The sequence below is a fragment of the Rhinopithecus bieti genome, unplaced genomic scaffold (genome assembly GCF_001698545.2).
Source record: "Rhinopithecus bieti isolate Rb0 unplaced genomic scaffold, ASM169854v2 scaffold_6710, whole genome shotgun sequence".
Classification (NCBI taxonomy): Eukaryota; Metazoa; Chordata; class Mammalia; order Primates; family Cercopithecidae; genus Rhinopithecus; species Rhinopithecus bieti.
Window position 1 is genome coordinate 3,035,654 of NW_016805362.1, and position 8,770 is coordinate 3,044,423.

Genomic DNA, 8,770 nt, shown 5'->3' on the forward strand with positions numbered 1-8,770 from the left:
TCCCAGATTCAAGAGGTTCTCCTGACTCAACCTCCTGAGTAGCTGGGATTACAAGCCGGTGCCACCACACCCAGCTAATTTCTGTATTTTCAGTAAAGATGGGGTTTTCTCCATGTTGGCCAGGCTGGTCTCGAAATCCTGACCTCAAGGGACCCACCTGCCTTGGCCTCCCAAAGTGCTGGGATTACAGGCATGAGTCGCCACAACTGGCCCCATTTATTATGTATTTTTTACATACAAAAAGACATTCCTGCCGGGTGTGGTGGCTCATGCCTGTAATCCCAGCACTTTGGGAGGCTGAGGTGAACAGATCACTTGAGGTCAGGAATTCCAGACCAGCTTGGTCAACATGGTGAAACCCTGTCTCTACTAAAAATATAAAAATCAGCCGGGTGTGGTGACAGGCACCTGTATTCCCAGCTACTCAGGAGGCTGAGGAAGGAGAATTGCTTGAACCCAGGAGGAGGAGGTTGCAGTGAGCCGAGATTGCATCACTGCACTCCAGCCTCAGTGACAGAGCAAGACTCTGTCTCAAAAACAAAACAACAACAAGACATTCCTTAAATTTAGAAAATGGAGCCCACTTGAGAAATTGAGTAGGCAAAAGAAAAAATACCTAAAGGTGTTTAACATCAAATACTCCACTAGGACTTTCTCCCAAAGTCCTACCCTTATTCACTCAAGGAAGGGCTCTCAAATCCTCCTCCTAATGTACGCCTCCCTTGTGGCATCTGAATGTCCACATCGTTGTCTGCTGGGACTATTTCTGTGGAGGAGCCCTTCCAGTTCTGGTCACACTGAGTCTACTCTTCAGGTACCTCAGGCAAAACAGTGACAGATGGATGAAAAAATATTTTCTCTTATTTCTCTGCTATATTCCATATATTTGGGAGAAAACAAACCTACCTAATTCTCTAGCAGTGAGTCCTTCAAAAAGTCTCCCGCCAGGTGCGGTGGCTCACACCTGTAATCCTAGCACTTTGGGAGGCCAAGGCAGGCAGATCACAAGGTCAAGAGATAGAGACCATCCTGGCTAACACTGTCTCTACTAAAAATACAAAAAATTAGCTGGGCATGGTGGCACGCGCCTGTAGTCCCAGTTCCTCAGGAGGCTGAGGCAGGAGAATTGCTTGAACCCGGGAGGCGGAGGCTGCAGCCAAGAACTGCTTGAACCCGGGAGATCGTGCCATTGCACTCCAGCCTGGGTGACAGAGCAAGACTCCGTCTCAAAAAAAAAAAAAAAGTTATCGTCTCCCTGTATCTCCATGTGCCATAAACATTTAGCAGAATCCAGTGCCCACCCATAAGTGCTTTATCATCATCTAAAACTAAATGGTTAGAAACTGTTTAAACCTGCTTGACACAGCATGTAAGATATGCTGCCCAGAGAACTTGGGGAATCCCCTTCTGATCATTTAGTAGTATATGGTGGTATACAGATAACATAAATAATGAAGATCTAACAGTAACAGAAAGGTAACACTCCAGCTACAGATCTTACAAAACGCCATGTCACGAGTGTTTCTGCTGTGGTCCCAGATTCTATCACCTCTTCAGTGACTTCACAGAATCTAGCTTACAAGATGACTCCTAGAATTGGGGGAGGAGGGTGTTTCACTTCAAGGTTAGAGGTTTGCCTTGATATTAAGCTCTCAGTTCCATCAGACAGACAGGGTATATGAGGCATTAGGGCAAACAAAGAAAAATAAGCTCTCAGTTTCAAATGTGCTTCTCAGCTTTGTGATGCTGGGTGTAGGACTCTGGACTCTAATCTCTCCTTTGCCAGCTGTTACCTGTTAGTTTCTGCCAATAGAAGGCACCAGAGGGGTACTAGAAAGCAGGAGTCGGGGTAGAGACGACATGCTCTTGCCCGTCTGTCAGTCAGCATCCCGACACCCACAGGTCCCGTCCATCAGTCGACATCAGTAGGCCTTGTCAGTCGGCATCCCCCGTAACCGCAGGTCCCTGTCCATCAGTCGGCATCACCGCATCCGCAGGTCCCGTCCTTCGGTTGGTATTACCGTACCACCACATCCCGTCCATCAGTCGGCATCATCCCATCTGCAGGTCCCCATCCGTCAGCTGGCTTCACCACATCAGCAGGTCCCGTCCGTCAGTCGGTTTCACTGCATCACCAGGTCCCGTCCGTCAGTCGGCATCAAAGCATCACCAGGTCCTTTAACTATCAGTCGGCATCACCGCACCACCAGGTCCCGTCCACCAGTCGGCATCACCGCACCACCAGGTCCCGTCCATCAGTCGGCATCACCGCACCACCAGGTCCCGTCCATCAGTCGGCATCACCGCACCACCAGGTCCCGTCCATCAGTCGGCATCACCGCATCAGCAGGTCCCGTCCGTCAGTTGGCTTCACCCCATCAGCAGGTCCCGTCCCGTCAGCCGGCATCACCATATCAGCAGGTCCTGTCCCTCAGTCGGCTTCACGCATCAGCAGGTCCCACTGGTCAGTCGGCATCACCGCATCCGTAGGTCCCTGTCTATCAGCCGGCGTCACTGAATCAGCAGTTGGTTACATCCTCTAGCTCCTCTGGACACTCAGAACAAGATTTATAACTCCTCTCTCTTCCCCCCATCCCAGGCGCCAGCCACAGTCAAGGAGCTGCCATTGCTCAGAAATCTGAGTCTCAGGTGCTCAGGGCTCTTCCCTCCAAGTCTCTAGGATCCAAAACCTCAACTTCCTCTTTGGCCTTCCAGCCCTCAGGCCGTGGCTGCTCCTTAAAGTTACTACTCTGGATTCTCTTTGTTCTTTCGCCTTTCAGCACCTGTATGATTCTCCCTGGTGAAATACCGAGGGTATTATCTGTGCTCCTGCCTGGATCTCACTGAGACAAGCACAAAACCGAAGGCTGAGAGCTGGTGAATTTGTTGTTGTTCTTATTATATCATAGTTAAAACATATTGTGTACTTATATGTACCAAGCACTGTTTTAAAGGCTTTAGCACGCATAATCCTATTTAATGCTCAAAGCAACCCAATGAGGGGGCCACCATCATCACCCTTGTTAGAAACGAGGAAAATGAGGCTCAAAGAATTTAAAAAAACTGTTCAGAGATCCCATAACTAGATCACACAATGAGAAAGTAGTGGAGCTAGGACATAATTCTGAGTCTGACCTCAAGGCTGCCCCATTGTTAGAAACGAGGAAAATGAGGCTCAAAGAATTTTAAAAACCTGTTCAGAGATCCCATAACTAGATCACACAATGAGTAAGTAGTGGAGCTAGGACATAATTCTAAGTCTGACCTCAAGGCTGCCCCATTTCCTGCAAAATAAATAAATAAATAAAATAATAACTCTAAGGCTTTTTTTAGGTGCTCCACGCTGCTTCACAGGGCTATTTACGTTGCTCACGAAGAACTTACTATAGTGCTTTTTTTTGTTATCCTTTTGAGTCTTACTCATAACAGGCCTCTTCCCTTTTTTCATCCCACTGCTCCTCTAGCAAAACAGTATCATTTGTCCTGTGGAATATCCCATATTCAGGACATGGCTAGTTGTTTCCTTGATGCATCATTTAATTTGTCCCTCTATCTTCTGTATTTCTTGTAAACTCAAAGTTAGATTAAGACTGAAGCCAGTTGAACCTATTTAGATAAGACTATTTTCTCTGTGGTGACATGTATATTCTACTGCATCAAAGTAGAAGGCACATAATGTCTGCTCATTCCACTTTCAGTGATTCTAAGATTAATTAGGGACTCAAAGCCTAATCTTCCATTATAAAAGTTGTCCGAAACTGCAAAATTATCACTGTTTATAATAAGGCTTTGGCAGAGAACAAGTGGCATATCCAGCGTGAATAAATAAAACATATACAGGCTGGGTACAGTGGCTCACGCCTGTAACCCCAGCACTTTGGGAGGCTGAGAGGCAGGTGGATCACCTGAGGTCAGGAGTTTGAGACCTGCCTGACCAACATGGTGAAACCCCATCTCTACTAAAATTACAAAAAATTAGCCGGGCGTGGTTGGTGGGATGCCTGTAATCCCAGCTACTCGGAAGACTGAGGCAGGAGAATCCCTTGAACCTGGGAGGCGGAGGTTGCAGTGAGCCTAGATTGCACCATTCCACTTCAGCCTGGACAACAAGAACAAAACTCCATCTCAAAAACAAACAAACTAAACATACAAAGTGACCCTTCTAGAAAAGGAAATAGTGTTCCTTCAAGTCTTTAAGGAAGAAAAACACCTAACAGCAGCAGCTCATCTTATTCCTCTCAATAAAATTGTTTTTGTTGATCAATATGTAAACAATCATTAAATTTTTAAAGGGAGTCAAAGGTGAAGAATTCCAAAGTCTAGTTCCAAGCATCTTACGATTCAGTATGTGCTCTTAATTAATTTTATCTTGCATGCCCATATTTGCTCATTTGAAAACAGAGATAACCCACTAACTTGACACTATCTCAAAGGACAGTAAGGAGAGTAAAGTGAAATACAAAAATTAAGAAAAGTTAGATATGGCAAATATCCAGAACAAGGGAAAATGCAATAAACTAAAGGCTAAATTCTCTAAATTTGAAGAGATTATGAATGAATTAAAAGGAAACTCTGCCCATAGCAGACATGCTAGTACTCTAATAATTTACTTAAACTTGGTTTCTACCATTTGGCTATTTCATAGAAAGCTACATTACACTAGATGTAGCTCCTGAACAAAAAAATCATATTAAATTACATTTTAAATCATATTTAATATGGCTCATCTTAAAATAAGGGGATCAAACTGATAATCTTGCTATTACAACACTTGAGGACCTATCCCCCAAGCTACTGAATTCCCTAAACAAATGTTAATCTAAAACAGGAACATATAAAAAGTTTAATCTTATAACCCACCGCTTCCATCTATAAAGTATATTTTTAGTGCATTATATAACTTGCAATATATTCAACATATACCAAAAACCAACCCCTTCCTGCAAAACTTAATCTCAATAATATTGTTTTGAAGATAAATATTCTCAGCACTAACCACTTGTGACCGAGAAACCTTGGAGAATCAGACTTAGATCAACTTCCCTCAACTTCCCACCAAAGTAACCTTTTAACCAAACAGAAGACTAATCTAAAACACACATAACTAGTTACTCTTGATTTTTTTTATATTAGAAATACATAAAAGCTAAGCAGTTTCTCTGCACCACCCTCTCCAAGGTGAGTTTTTAAAACTTTCAGGTTCCATTGTCTGAAGAATCAAAAGACATTTTCTTTTAGCCCTTCAACTACAGGTGTCTCAAATTCTCACCATGACATCACGATTATGCTTTGGAAATTGCTGACACAGGCTATTCAATTGTGCTAAATAGTTTGTGTTTGTGCACATTACACAATCAGTGCAGTGCCACCATCTGAGCAAAAGGAAGCAGAATAACATCTTAAAATAAAAGCACAAAGTAGCAGGTATTTGTTGTTTTAAAACTTTGCCAAGATAGGAGCTTCATATTTAAATACAATTGGCAAATTCATCAGAAAGAACTGAAATGAACAAAATCCTTTTGGGAAGGGACTGAATGAGAAAGATTACCTAGTTACCCAAGAATATATTTCAATTTTGGTTTCTTATCCCAAAGAGCAGATTTTAAAAGATACACTGTGCCCTTACGAAGAAAATCCCACACTAAGACATGGGTCATAAGAGAAGAATTTTATGTTCTAGCACACCCAAGAGTTGAGGAAAGGAGAAAAAGCTTTGAAAAAACTAACAGCAATAGGTTTCCATACTTAGATCTTAATTTTAAATATAGAAATTCTTACCTCCCACTGTAAGTGAGGCGGGATATTTCGTATCTGAAGTTTCCGAATCCTGCAGAAGAATTAAAACGTTTTTTAAAAGAAAAACAAAACATAAAAGCAAGACAATAATAGCCAACATGGAAGTTTAGAAATTACTTAAAATATTAACTCTATATTAATTACAAACCAATATCTATTAAGAAAATACAGCCCAAGAAGGAAAAGCAAAGAAGCAAAGTCATAAAATGCAGAGACCATTTGGAGATCCAGTATTTATTGGACCGTTATGACTTATTTTAAAAGTCACTAAAATTGGTAGACAGAATGTTTAAAACACACTTATCTGATGACTACATTCTAAGTTCAAATCCTTTAGCTTCAAATGAGGCATCCCAGGACACAAACAAGGCCTTAGTCCAGGTGATCTTACTCTGACCGTCACAGCTAAGGAGTCCATAGATAAAACTCAGAGAAATAAAAATGAGGTGTGGGTGGGAGGAAATTACACATTTATCTTCACTATCCCCTAACTGAAATTTAACATGTCCTTCAATTATGAATGCTGGCACTAAACCACAGAATTACAGTACTTGTAATTTTGACATCAATATAAATCAGATATTTTCATACCACATTAGACTGTTGAAGATCTTTAAATATCATCTACACTCATTACTGTGAAACTTAGATGTGTTGCTAGAACTTGTTACTTATTATATTAAGCACCTATCACTGAGTTTTAACATTCTGCTAACTACGTTTCAAAATAATTGGTTTCCTTTACAATCCTATGTATTTTATGCATTTTAAGACATCCTAAGACCGGGCACAGTGGCTCATGCCTGTAATCCCAACACTTTGGGTGGCCGAGGCAGGTGCATCACTCGAGGTCTGGAGTTTGGGACCAGACTGGTCACGTGGTGAAACACCGTCTCTACTAAAATTACAAAAAAGTAGCCAGGCATGGTGGCAGGTGCCTGTAGTCCCAGCTACTCCAAAGGCTGAGGCAGGAGAATCTCTTGAACCTGGGAAGCAGAGGTTGCGCTAAGCCGAGATCGCATCACGGCACTGCAGCCTGGGTGACAGAGCGAGACTCCATCTCAAAAAAATAAAAAATAAGACATCCTGAAACATAAGAAGAGATTCAGAGGTTTCAGACTGCGAAAGTAGTACACAGTAGAGAAAATGTGAAAAATCAGTACCTTAGTTCAAATGCCCCCCACACATGTATATACATACGTATAAGGGAAGGAAGAGGGTGACGCAAGTAACACAACTGTATGTTAATTGTATGAGACCATACTATAGAAGTCACATGCCAGTCACTTCCTTTGAAGGAGGAAGGATTTAGTCAACTAGCTATTAAAAACAAAATAAAACAAAAACTAGCAACAGAGCCTGACATCTCAAGTGAAATAAATTACTTAACTTCTACAATTAGAACTATAGGACAGGACTTGTGGCTCATGCCTGTAATCCCAGCACTTTAGGAGGATCACTTGAGCCCAGGAGTTCCAGACCAGCCTGGACAACAAAGCCAAACCCCATCTCTACGAAAATCTTTTAAAAATTTTTTTAAAATTAGCTGGGCATGGTGTTGCGTGCTTGCAGTACCAGCTACTCAGGAGACTGAGATGGAAGGATTGCTTGAGACCAGGAGTTCAAAGCTACAGTAAGCTGTGACTGCACCACTGCAATCCAGCCTGGGCAACAGAGTGACACCCTGTCTCAAAAAGAAAAGAGAAGAAAAAAGAAAAAGAAAAAGAAAAAATAGAAAAAAACAAAAAACTATAGTGAACTTTTCTTTCCGGGTCAAATAATCCACAATTTTGAAGTATCAGAGCAAAACACCAGTTTAGTCCAGATTCATAGCCTAGTTTAGTCCTTTGCCTCTTCCCTTTCCCCAAAAGAGTGAGAACAAACAAAATACCACAGCTGCCATTGATCCCTTCGAGAACATCAAAGAAAATCTAGATTAACTAAACTCAGGTACAGCCTGTCTACAATCATAAAACGGAGGAGGAAAGGAAGAGAAGCACTTTTACGTTATTTTCATGACAAAGTAAAAGCACAGTTATCAGGATAAAATATACCAAAGAGATAAAAGAGAATGCCAGTTTAAGAGAAAAAAAAAAAAATCCAAACTATAGCTAGTATAAATTTACAGACAAAATGCTAGTTTGGGATTTGTTTCAAAATAACTCATGTGGTAATAACTGTTAAAGCTTCAGGACAGGTACCTCTCTGCTTTTATGTAAGTTTTATAATTTTTCTTTTTTTGTGTGTGACAACAGTCTCGCTCTGTCGCCCATACTGGAATTCAGTGGCACAATCTCAGCTCACTGCAGCCTCTGCCTCCCAGGTTCAGGCAATTCTCCCACCTCAGCTTCCTGCGTAGCTGGGATTACAGGCATGCACCATCACACCCAGCTAATTATTGTGTTTTTAGTAGAGATGGGGTTTCACCATGTTGACCAGGCTGGTCTCAAACTCCTGACCTCAAGTGATCCGCCCGCCTCCACCTCCCAGAGTGCTGGGATTACAGGCGTGAGCCACTGTGTCGGGCTGTATTTTCTATAAAAGGTTTAAAAAATATACCCTAATAAAAAGATCTGTAATTCATAGATTTCACAACTGTTATATGTTGCTTCAGTTAAAAGAAAAATTGCGGCCAGACGTGGTGGCTCACACCTGTGATCCCAGCACTTTGGGGGCTTAGGTGGGTGGATCACCAAAGGTCAGGAGTTCGAGACCAGCCTGACCAACATGGAGAAACCCCAACTCTACTAAAAATACAAAATTAGCCGGACGTGGTGGCACATGCCTATAATCCCGGCTACTCGGAAGGCTGAGGCAGGAGAATCGCTTGAACCCAAGAGGCAGAGTTTGTGGTGAGCCAAGACTGTGCCACTGCACTCCACCCTGGGTGACAGTGAGACTCAAAAACAAACAAACAAACAAAAAATAAACAGTGAGTCTCAAAAAAAAAAAAAAAAAAAAAAAAAAAAAAAAA

The 8,770-nt window shown here is 42.0% G+C and overlaps 1 protein-coding gene across 1 annotated transcript in view; it reads right to left on the reverse strand.

Annotated features, from left to right (window-relative positions):
* IGF2BP3 (insulin like growth factor 2 mRNA binding protein 3) overlaps nt 1-8,770 on the reverse strand; it is a 122,110-nt gene that overhangs the window by 101,041 nt on the left and 12,299 nt on the right. Inside the window, exon 2 of the mRNA XM_017872293.1 lies at nt 5,779-5,827. The gene's annotated coding sequence lies outside the window, so the exon portion shown is untranslated. The remainder of the gene's footprint in view (nt 1-5,778; nt 5,828-8,770) is intronic.